Source organism: Arachis stenosperma, chromosome 10 (genome assembly GCF_014773155.1).
Source record: "Arachis stenosperma cultivar V10309 chromosome 10, arast.V10309.gnm1.PFL2, whole genome shotgun sequence".
Classification (NCBI taxonomy): domain Eukaryota; kingdom Viridiplantae; phylum Streptophyta; class Magnoliopsida; order Fabales; family Fabaceae; genus Arachis; species Arachis stenosperma.
The window spans coordinates 62,781,970-62,794,852 of NC_080386.1; the positions used below are offsets into that span (position 1 = coordinate 62,781,970).

Below are 12,883 nucleotides of genomic sequence, written 5' to 3' on the forward strand. Positions count from 1 at the left end.
ATTGGTTTTGACAGTGTCACAAATCCTCAAGAAGGTAGATAAATGTTGATTCGGATCCTCCAATGGCCCTCCTCCAAAAGAACAGTTGTTTTGAACCAAAGTGATGAGTTGTGGCTTTAGTTCAAAATTGTTTGCATTGACATTAGGAGTAAGAATGATACTTCCACAGTGTCTAGCATTTGCAAATGTGTATGAAGCCAGGACTCTTCTTTGTTGTGGGTTATTGTTGGCCCCTCCTCCTGGTTGATTGAGATTTGATGGATCTCCTTCCATCTCTTGGAATTCCTCCTCAGATTCTTCCTCTCCAATAATGTTCTTTCCTCTTTCAGCTCTTCTTATTCTTCGAAGAGTTCTTTGGTCAATTTCAGAGAGGATAGGGGAAGATCTTCCTGTACCTGACATACAAACACACAACAATAAACACACAGATCCAGATAACCAATGAAACTTCAATCTATAGCTAGAATGAAGTTGTAGTTAGTTTAAGCAAAAATTCAAACAGTTAGTGTGTTAGCCAAAATTAAAACAACAGAAAAGAAAAAGTGCTTGATCTAGACCTCCACTTCACTTAATCATTGTCAATCTATTTCAATCCCCGGGAACGGCGCGAAAAACTTGATGTGCGGAAAACGATCCGACAGAAAACTCACCAGCAAGTGTACCGGGTCGCATCAAGTAATAATAACTCACATGAGTGAGGTCGATCCCACAGGGATTGAAGGATTGAGCAATTTTAGTTTAGTGGTTGATTTAGTCAAGCGAATTAAGTTTTGGTTGAGTGGTTTGTATTTAACAGAAGCTAAATTGCTTGGAATGTAAAGGGAGAGGGGAGAATTGCAGTAAATTAAAGAGCAGGAAAGTAAACTTGCTGAATCTTAAAGAACAAGAAAGTAAATGACTGAAACTTAAAGTGCAAGAAATGTAAATTGCAGTAACTTAAAATGCAAGAAATATAAATTGCTTGAATGTAAAAGGGATTTGAGGACTGGGATTTTAGAATCTAAACAAAGAGAAATTGAATTGCAACAATTAATAGAGCAGAAATTGAATTAGAAGCAATTGGAACTCAAACAGTAAGGAAATTAAGTGCAGCAAAGGTTCATAGAAGAACCAAAAGGAAATTGGGATCTCAGGACTCCAGAGACTAGGTAGCAAAGCCTAGATCTCAATTGCCTTCCCAGATCCAAGTTCTCAAAGCAATTGACAAGAAATTGAAGAAGAAGCAGTAAAGGGAATGTAAATGAATTCAATTATGCAGAAGAGAAATTAAAGAGCTCTTGAGTGGAGATTGAGACAGAATTTCCTCAATTCTTAATACCCAAGACTCAAAGAAGAAAAGTAGAAAATGCCCAAGCAAGAACGAGGAAGAAGAGAGATCAATTCTCCTCCCTAATTCTCTGAAATCTCGGTCAAGTCTCTCAAAGAAAAGTTGCAAATTCTGCCGTGTTCGATTCTTGGCACCATAATGAGGCCTAGTTCCTTGCTTCCTCATTGTGCCGTGTTCGATTCTTGTGGCAAGCATTGGTAGGCTTTTTCCTTTGATTTATTTTCCATGAAGGCCCGATACTGCCCTTGTGGAGGGCAGGGCAAGGTTTTTCTCTTCTTTGATCCAAGGCACAATTTTGTGCTCTGCCCTTGTCGTGGGCAGGGCAGAGTTGCCTCTTCAAGCCTTGTTTCCTTATGTTGCCCTCCTAGAGAGCAGTCTGCCCTTGTGGAGGGCAATGCTTGCTCCCTTCTTTATGCGCCACGCCTTTTTCTCCTTGGGCCACGCTTTCTTAAGACACGCTTTCTCTTTTCTTCTTTTCTTCACCTTCAACCAAAACAACTACTCAAAGTATCACTAAATTCATAAGGCTTAGAAATTAATTAAAATTCAATTAAAATTAGCTTAAACCTCATGAGTTAGCATCAATTTAATGGTAGTTGCTTGATCTAAAGAAGTTATGTGTTTTCATTCCAAATCACTTACTTAGGATGCAAGAAAGTGCATAAAGACTAATAAAACAAGTGAAATTAGCTTGAAAAATGGGTATATGATGACTTGTCATCACCCAACTCCCCATTTAAGATTCTGCACTTTAATTTCTGTTATTTACTTTCTAGTCATTTAAATTTCTGCATATCAATCTCAATTCTATTTAGCTCAACTAGCATATTCTTCTAACTAAAAGTTGCTTGACCAATCAATCCCTGTGGGATTCGACCTCACTCTATTGTGAGTTTTACTTGACGACAATTCGGTATACTTGCCGAAGGGAAATTTGTTGAGAGACAAGTTTTCATGCATCAAGTTTATGGCGCCGTTGCCAGGGATTGATTTTGAATCATCAATGATTAAGTTAGAAGATCACTAGATTGAGCATTTTTTTTATTTCGTTATTCATTTTTTTTATTATTCAGTCAATTTACCTTAGTTCGTTTTTAATTTCTTCCTCATCCCCTATACCCTCTCTATTTTCTGTTCTCTTTTTCTTAGTTGATCATAATTCAGCTCACTAACCCACTAACGGTTTGATAAATTGCATCACTCACACTAACAATTACTCTAACAAGAATAGTCTTCACTATACCTCCTGTTGTGCAATCTATTTGTTGTATGACAGGGAGAAGAGAAGGAGTCTCAACATCCTTTGATTCAGAACCTAAAAGAATCCTTTAGAGGCTAAGAAGGGAGGCAAGAGGAAAAAGGATTATTGGTGCTGAGGAAGAGGAAAAATACTTTGAACCCAACATAGAAGAGAATTTGGAGAACAATCATGAAGAAGAAGCTCATAATCATGCCAGAGAAGGCCATGCAAACCGGGCTGGGCAAGAAAGGAGGGTCTTAGGATCCTATATCAATCCTAATCCAGGAAACTGTGGAAGCAGCATTCAGAAGCCCACTATACATGCCAACAATTTCGAGCTAAAACCTCAGCTCATCACCCTTGTGCAGAATAATTGCTCATTTGGAGGAGGTGCTCAAGAAGATCCTAATCAACACTTGACCACCTTCTTGAGGATTTGTGACACAGTAAAGTCCAATGGAGTCCACCCGGATGTCTATAGGTTGCTCTTGTTCCCGTTTTCACTCAGGGACAAGGCATCCAAATGGCTTGAATCCTTCCCAAAGGAAAGCTTAACTAATTGGGAAGAAGTGGTAAACAAGTTTTTAGCAAGATTTTATCCCCCTCAAAAGATCAATAGGCTAAGAACTGAGGTGCAGACTTTCAGACAACAAGATGGTGAGACACTTTATGAAGCATGGGAGAGATTCAAAGACTTGACAAGGAGATGCCCACCAGAGATGTTTAATGAGTGGGTTCAACTTCACATCTTCTATGAAGGTCTTTCCTATGAGTCAAAGAAGGCTGTGGATCATTCATCAAGAGGCTCTTTAAACAAGAAGGAAACCATTGAAGAAGCCATAGATGTCATTGAAACAGTTGCTGAGAATGACTACTTCTATGCCTCTGAAAGAAGTAACACTAGAAGAGTAATGGAGCTGAACCACATGGATGCACTGTTAGCCCAAAACAAGATGATCACCAAGCAGCTAGCAGATCTTACCAAGAAGGTGGAAGAGAACCAAGTTGCAGCAGCCATCACCTCATCACCAGCTCAAGAAGGAGTAAACATAGGAGAAGAAGGTGACTGGGAGCAAGCCAACTATGTGGGAAACTCACCTAGACAAGTCCATGATCCATACTCCAAAACTTACAACTCTGGATGGAGAAATCACCCCAACTTTGGATGGGGAAATCAACAAGACCAAGGGCAAGATCAGAGACGCCCCAACTTTAATTCCAACAACAATGCTACTCATCAAAACACCTCACAGAGATACTATCAACATCCATCTAACCAACCTTCTCAACCACCTAATCTCAACCCATCATCATTAACAGATGATAGGCTTTCAAAGATTGAGGCTCTACTTGAAAACATATGCAGAGAAGTCCAAGACAACAAAGTGTTTAAGGAAGAAGTGCGAGTAAATATCAAGAACCAAGGAGAAAACATCAAGAGATTAGAGTCCCAAGTAGGGTACCTATCTCAACAAATTCCCAAACCCACTGATGGATTCCCCAGTGATACAGAGAAAAATCCAAGAGGAGAAACAAAGAAAGTGAGATGGGAAGAATGCAAAATGATAACCACAAGTGATGAGGGGAGTATGAATGGAGTAGAACACCTCCAAAATAACCAAAAGGAAAGCCAGGAGGAAGGAAGCTGTGTAACTCAGCTTACACCAAGGAAGAGCTAAAGAAGAAGGAGGTATTGAACCCATATGCACCTTTTCCCCACAGACATGAAGGTGGTGTAGTAGGGAGAATGTACTCAAGGTTTCTTGATATGTTTGCATCTCTAGATGTAAATATACCATTCATTAAAGCCCTCCAACAGATGCCTTTCTACATCAAGTATATAAAGGAGCTACTAACCAGAAAAAGTCCATTGAAGGGTGGACAAACAATCAAGATGAACAGAGATTGTAGTGCTCTCATTCAACCAGGGCCACCCACAAAGAAAGAGGATTCAAGGAGTTTCCACATTCCTTGTGCCATAGGAGAAATAATGATTGGCAAAGGGCTTTGTGACTTAGGAGCAAGCATCAACCTAATGCCTCTCTCCCTCATGAAGAAGCTTCAAATCAATGAACTAACTCCTACTGATGTAATTATCAGATTGGCTTACAAAACTAAAAAACAAGCAATAGGGGTGGTTGAAAATGTGCTGGTGAAGGTTGGGAGCTACTATCCTCCCACAGATTTGGTTGTTCTGGAAATGGATGAGAATCCTATTTACCCCATCATTCTGGAAAGACCCTTCCTAGCCATTGTTAGATCACTCATAGATGTAGAACGAGGAGAGTTAGTGTTGAGAATACATGATGAGCAGCTCACTTTCAATGTTTTCAACCTCTCACAAGAAGCAGATCATGAAGACAATAAGTTGATGGAGGAACCAAACGAGGAAGCACAAACAACACAATTGCAAGCCCCATTAGTTGGGAAGCCATATAGTCAAGAAGAACAACATTCAAAGGTAATCCAAAGGGAACCAGAACCATCAGAGTCATGCAAGATCAATAACAAGAATCTCCTAGAGAAAGAATCCATAGAAAACAAGACAACATTAATGGAAACAAAGAAGAAAGTTCCAAGGGGATGGAGAAATAAGAAAATTCCTACAAAAAATTTTTCACCAGGTGATGAAGTGATTTCTACATACTTTCCATCTATACCACCTCACCTCCCCACTATTCCATTTCAGCTTCCCCCAGTATATACCATCAATAAAATCATGTCCTTAGAACATATAGAGCTTATCAACAAGGCTAATGGACATAGGTTCACTGCAAGAGGGGAGGACTTCAAGAACTATCAACCACCTTGACAAGGGACAACCGTCAAGCTAATGATGTTAAAGAAGCGCTTCATGGGAGGCAACCCATGCTCTATAACTCCTTTCTTAAATTTCTAATAATAGCAATAAGGCAATTTCCATGGAATTTCAAATTAATTTTGACGACTAACATAAAGCCCCTTTATATGTGACTTATAGTACATGATAAGTTTGGTGTTCAAAGCACACCAAGTGTGGTTTGAACACACCTTATTAGGAAAGTTTATTCCCCAAACTTGTTGCACTATGAGATTACAAACAAGTTTGGTGTACCAACGTGCATGCATGGGAAGCTTAATGTTTGATTAATTTGCTTTCATGGAAAACAGTTAGTCATATAGAAACAAAAGAAAAAGAAAAATAAATATTTTATTAGTTCACACTTCTTCCCACCAAAAGTTTTAAATAACCCATTGCATTTACTTTTCGTATATAGGGAATCAAAAAGGATATTGATGGTACTTGATAGGACAATTGAGGAAAGGAGATTCGGCCACTACACCAAGGGAATTTCACACTTGTCTTCATAGGGAATGTCCTTGGAAGTGTTGCCATGCAACATTGGGAGTGGATAATCTTGAGGACCGAACCAAGACCCCCATAAAAGAGGTGATCCTTGTGCTCATTCAATCTCAAAAGCCCAACCGTCCACTATCAAACACCATCATCAATCCACACCCTTCAATCAATTGCCATCTTCATATTTAAACTTCTATACACAACCTATCCATACACACTCATGCTCACCATTCTCATTCCCTCCTTTCAGTCATACACACATCACTTCCACCAAAGTTTCACATACACCTTCATAGCCTTCACCATTTTCACAAACTAATCCTCACTCATGGCATCATCAAGCTCCAAGAGGCAAAAAGGGAAGGGACCCATAGAGCATCCTCCTTTTGATGAAGTGCGATTTAGAACCTTCTATCATGCACTTCAGTATGGGTGGATGACTGAGAAGGAAATCATTTATGAACTAGGCTTTCAAGTCACAAAAGTCGAGTGCCCAGAAATCTTAGAGAAGGTGGAACAACACCGATGGGAGCTCCTCACTGACCCTGTCACAAGGGTGAATGCCACTCTAGTAAGAGAGTTCTATGCAAATGCAGTTAGGCAAGACAAGAAGGATGACTCATACACAAGTTTTGTGAGAGGGATCATGGTAGACTTTAGCCCCATGACTATCATGAGAGTATTGAAATTGAGAAGCATACCCTTTGAAGAGGAGAGCTATCACTCGAGAATGGACCAAAACCCCAATTATGACTAGATTCTACAGGATATATGTGTGTAAGGAGCAGATTGGGAGAGAAGTCCCAAGGGGAAGCCAAAATTTATAAAAAGAGGAGATCTCCTCCCTGAGGCTAAAGGATGGTTCAAAATTGTAAGGAGATCCATTCTCCCAGCTGGAAACAACTCAGAAGTGAACCTCAAGAGAGCAACGATGGTGCAATATATAATGAAGGGAGGAGAGATCAAGGTTCATGAACTCATAGCTCAAGGTATTCGGAAGCTCGCCGAGAAGAGTGACTCTGAAGGAAAGTTGGGTTATCCTAGCACTATCTTCCGCCTTTGCAAACTGGCCAGGGTGATATTCGAAGATGAAAACCCTGAGTGGATAAAGGTTGGTCTTCCACTCACTTATCGCCGGATGCACGATGCTGCAACTCCATTACCTCCACGAAGGGTACGGAAGAGACCAGCTCATCAAGCTGAAGAAGAACAACATCCACAAGAGCAAGTTTCAGCCACCCTAAGCATGCACAAACTGCAGGAGGCTATTAACACCTTATCTAGGCAATGCATGGAAAATCAAGAGGCGTAAAGGGAGCTCCAAATACAATCAAGGGATCGCCATGAAGATTCACTTTCTAGATGGATGAATCAACAAAGGGAGTGGCAAAAACAACTGATGGATCAGCAATTGGAACAAGGAAGAAAATAGAGTGAATCCTTCCACAACCTGAATCAGAAACATGATCAACAAGAAGAAGCCATCCAAAGGCTAATCAACATCCAAGCACATCAAGGAGCACACATTCATGAGATGCATAGGAAACAAAGTGAACAAGCAGATCTTTTCGATGAATATAGAACATTCTCGGAAGGAGTCTACATGAGTGAGACTGGATACCATGTGAATACCCAAGCCAGGCTTGGATATCTAATCGAACAATTACCTGTTTTACATCCAGGAATCACAAAATATGAGGATGTAAAGGATGAATTAGCACGAGTGGAGCACGAAAGGGCTGAACAAAGTCATGAATCAGTAAGGAAGGCACTAGAAGATTGGAAATTAGCTAGAGGAAATCGGATGAGAGGAAGCACAAGTGGACGAAGCGAATCTAAAAATGGCAAGGGAGAAGAAGAAGAATGAGCATACCAACAAGTGAAAGGTGGTGAAGTCCCTTCTTAATTTACTTTCTTTTTCAAAGCTTTAAATAAGGAAAATCATGTATGAAATAGAACATGTTTCCATGGTAGCTTAGGATTTTCAATTATGCATTTAAGTTTCATTGCTTAGGTCTATGTTACTGAGCCTAATGTCTTAAATGCTCACTTTCATCTTCCTTACTTGTATGCTTATCTCTCTAAGTTTATCTAAAAGAAAATGTTATGGGAAGAACAAGAGTGGAGTCATTTTGCAAAGTGCATTCTGAATGTTTATGGTAGGATGATTAGTAAGCTAAGTTGGTTCAGCAAGAAAGGAAAGAAAGCAACTATCTATCCTAAGTCCTATGTTTGAGACACATTTTTTGAGGCTAGCTAACCAATAAGATCCCGACAAGAAAAGAAAGAGAGTAATATAAGTGAAAATAAGAAAGGGAACACAATAAGAAACAATGCTAGGCACCAAGGGTTTCAAAATTGAGGCAAGTGTCTGTGTTGTTTATGTACAAGGGATATACTTGGATGAATAAGCTCTTACGGATGCCTTATCAATTGGTAACTTGGATTAACTAATCCGGGATTATCAGCTGAAAGTCCACTATCAGGAGTAACCATTGTTACAGAGCACTTAGTAACCCAAAGAGGTGCTGGACACCAAGGTCTCAAGAAAGAAGAATAACAAACCATGTGCCTGTGGTGTGTATGTATGAGGGAAAGAGACTTGAGGGAGTAAGTCCTTAAGGGTGTCTTAACACCTAGCACCTTAAAACCAACTGGTTTGGGAGTGTTGGCTAAAAGCTTATCATAAAGAGTCGCCCTCTTACAAAGCACCTAGCAAAAAGAAAAATAAACTTTGAAAAAAAAAAGAGAAGGATCAATAAGAAAGAAGCCTCAAGGGATGCAATCAAGAGAGTGACTAGGGATTTGATAAAGGCTTGAAACCAAAAAGGGAAGAACCTAAGTTGCTATGCATGAAACTCCATGAACTAGGAATGATACTTCCATTTTATCTTCTTGTTCTTTCATTTCATTTTTCTTATGCTTTAGTACTTGCTTAGGGAGAAGTAAGCTTTAAGTTTGGTGTTGTGATGCCAGGGCATCTAGGCCAGTTTTACTGACCTTTTCTTTACTATTTTAGGGTAGTTTCATGCAATTTCCTAGTGAATAAGGAAAGTTTTGGGTGAAAATACACTTACACCTTCATTTAAGCAACTATTGTGAATTTTGCATGATTTCATGAGATTTTTGCCAGAATTGCATGATAATTTGATGATGCATAATCTCATGACTTTGGCTAGAGCTTTGATGCACTTTAATTGCTTGATTTCAGGACAAATGAAGCATGGAAGAACCACGTTAGCATTCACGTTAACTTAGTTAACGTGACTACTAACGTGGGATGGCAAAGAGCTTGCAACGTTAATGAGAAAAACGATCACCAATAATGTCTGCGAAGCCATTCATAGCTTACGTTAACGTGGTACTTAACGTAGAAGAAAAAGAAGACTCCACGTTAACGAGAGACATGAACTCCAAGAACGTTTCTCCTCAACGTTAGTGGTAAAAGTGAACACCACTAACGTTGGGAAACTAGGCAATGCCCCACGTTAAGAGTCACGGGCATTGCCATTTGGCTAATAAGCCCGTGGATATTGAAGTTCCACAAATGGTACTTCCCGATACTGTATTTGAAGCGGTTGTTCGAATTCCTTATGATATGCAAATCAAACAAGTTCTTGCTAATGGTAAAAATGGGGCTTTGAATGTTGGGGCTGTTCTTATTTTACCGGAGGGCTTTGAATTGGCCCCCCCCCCCCCGATCGTATTTCACCCGAGACTAAAGAAAATATGGGTAATCTCTCTTTTCAAAGCTATCGTCCCACAAAAAAAAACATTCTTGTGGTAGGTCCTGTTCCCGGCCAGAAATATAGTGAAATCACCTTTCCTATCCTTTCCCCCAATCCCGCTACTGAGAGAGATGTTCACTTCTTAAAATATCCAATATATGTAGGCGGGAACAGGGGGAGGGGTCAAATTTATCCCGATGGGAGCAAGAGTAATAATACTGTGTATAATGCTACAACAGAACTTAGTTAACGTGAACTCTAACGTGGAAGAGGATCAACAACGCCAACGTTAGTGACACTCACTTTTGTCACTAACGTTCGATCATTAGCATTGCCTACGTTAACTCTCACGTTAAGATTGTTAACGTGAAAGGTAACGTGGAGTTGAATTCAAAGAACCAACGTTAGTGACACTCACTTTTGTCACTAACGTTGGGAGATGGCTTCATTACTACGTTAAGAGCCACGTTAGCTTAGTTAACGTGGGTTCTAACGTAGGGACTTAAGGCAATTTGAGCATTAGTGACAAAGGTGAGTGTCACTAACACTCTCGAATGTGATAGATACCCACGTTAAGAGCTACGTTAGCCAAGCTAACGTGAGATCTAACGTAGGGGCAAAGAGGCAAGCAACGTTAATGGGAAAAGTGATTCCCATTAACGTTTGCGAAAAGGGGCACAAGCCAACGTTAATGGGAAAAGTGAGTCCCATTAACGTTGGCCAAGGATTGAGTAAGAAACGTTAGTATTCATGTTAAGATTACTAACGTTGGAATTAACGTGGGTATATAAGGGTGGAACGTTAGTGGAAAAAGTGAATGCCACTAATGTTCTCGCATCCAAAATGTTACTCAACGTTAATCTCACTAAATGCTCAAGCCTAATTCATATTTCTCTGCAAGCTGGGCCCACTAAAGATGAGAATTATTTCAACTCAAGGTCCATAGCCCACATCCAAGACTTGAAGAACTCACTAGAAGATCATGAGGAGTAGTATATATAGGAGTAGTTTTGAACTAGAGAGAAGCTTAGCACTTTTGGGAACTACTCTCTGCATATTTACTTTTCTGTACTTCTAGCATGGATTCTTCTTTTCTGCCATTTTTCATTCCTAGAGCTATGAACAACTAAACCCCTTTCATTGGGTTAGGGAGCTCTGTTGTAATTTGATGGATCAATTATAGTTTTCATTCTTCTTCTTCTTTCTTTTCTCTTGATCTTACTAGAAAGCTTTCGATCTTAATTCAATTGGTTAGTTGTCTTGGAAAAGAAACTCTCCATAATTGGATCTCCTTTGAACCTTGGAAAAGGGATGAGGAAATCATGCTAGAAATGCTTTCTCATGTTAGACCAAATTGGGGTTTGGATGGATATTGTGACATTTAATCCTCCCAACACTTTGATTTGGAAATACATGTGGTATAATCAGTGACCACACTTTCATATCATCCCATGAGCAATTAAATCAAGGAATTGGGCAATTGTTCAAGCTTAGAGTGATTGGATTGCCAAGGAATTGGGATCCAATCACTTAAGATTGCCAAGGAGATTAATGAATGCATTGATTGAGGAAGAGATGAGAATGAACTTGATCCGGAGAATGCAATATCTCCTAAACCCAATGATCTCCCCATTTCTGATCTTACCCATTCTATTTACTTTCTGCCATTTAATTTCCTGCTTATTATCCCAACTCCCTATTTAAGATTCAGCACTTTAATTTTTGTTATTTACTTTCTAGTCATTTAAATTTTTGCATCTCAATCTCAATTCTGTTTAGCTCAACTAGCATATTCTTCTAACTAAAGTTGCTTGACCAATCAATCCCTGTGGGATTCGACCTCACTCTATTGTGAGTTTTACTTGACGACAATTCGGTATACTTGCCGAAGGGAAATTTGTTGAGAGACAAGTTTTCATGCATCAACCAAACACCTCCATTGGACCCTAATCTATGTCTACCATACCAACCACATTTTGAACCGTATGAGCCACACATGGAACCACCATTCCATGATTACTACTCCAAAGAACCATCTCAATACACACCACCACATCCGTACCAAGAAGAACCACCTTCCTATTATGAACCCTTTCTCCAAGATAATGAACCCTCATATCCATCCCAATCCTCAATGGATGAAATCCTTAGCCTTATACTTCAAGGGCAAGGAGAAATGCAAAGGGAGACACTAGAATTTGTGGCTACTTTGACCAAGGTAGTAAGCACCTTAACCTCCCAATGCTTAAGTACTCAAAGCACTCCCATGGTCACATGTGGAGAATCAATTGAAAAGTATAGCATGAAGGAGAGATTGGAAACTCCGGTGGAAAATGAGGAATGCCACTTTGTATTAGAACAATTGGAGTAGCCTATGATCATCGAAGAAGAGGAAGAAGTGGTTGAAGATTTAGGAGATACGGAACCTCCTTGGGAACTTAGAGTTGAAGAGAACAACTCCAAGAAGATTGAATTGGATGTTGAGGAGGAGAGTGCACAACCTCCAAAACAATTATTGAATGAAGCCTTAGAAGGAATGGAGCAAGAGTTGAGTTTCCTTGGTGATGAAGATCATGCATCCAACCTTCTTGGTGGTGAATCCTTTGAATTTGAAGAACCTTCTCCCAATGAGATAAAAAGCAATGTAGAGGTAGATTTCTCTCTTCTTCCCATCTATGATTTAATTGATGGAGAAGAGCTAGATGAAAATTATGAACAAAGGATTGAAAGTGAAGAAGTTTGTGAAGAGGTGGAGACAAACAAGGAAGCAAACAAGGGAGTAGAGCTTGCAAGGACATTAGATATACCTCTCCCCAAGCCACCACCATCCATTCTTTCGTTCAAGTGGGTAAGTTCCTTGTACTTAAGCTTTATCATCCCCCTTGAATATGGTTTACTTCAGACGGATGGTCAACTTAGAAAAATTAGTGGCTTTAATAGTAAAAGGAAGATGGTTAGTGGTTGGAAGCATCAGTCTAGGTTCATTATGGTCACATGTCCAAAGCTTGATAGCAAAGGTTGGTGTAGAACTAGAGTGCATGGGTCTAAAAGGATGTTTGGTCACCTTATTGAGAATTCATCTTACTTTCCACCCACATGGACTAATGATAATCAACTTAGAGACGGGTGTGAAAATAAAGTGTGAGATCCCGGATCATAAGAAGAGGATCAACATTAGGAGCCCATGGTTTGTTGAGAACTCCATCAAAGCTTGGAGATATTGATCTTGAATGATGGAGCTTATTGGA

The 12,883-nt window shown here is 39.7% G+C and overlaps 1 non-coding gene across 1 annotated transcript; it reads right to left on the bottom strand.

The window, feature by feature from the left end:
- Positions 1–3,184: 3,184 nt before the first annotated feature.
- On the bottom strand, positions 3,185–3,292 carry LOC130958323 (small nucleolar RNA R71). Its single transcript, XR_009077451.1, has one exon. It is a non-coding gene; the product is annotated as a small nucleolar RNA R71 (small nucleolar RNA).
- Between the last annotated feature and the right edge of the window lie 9,591 nt (positions 3,293–12,883).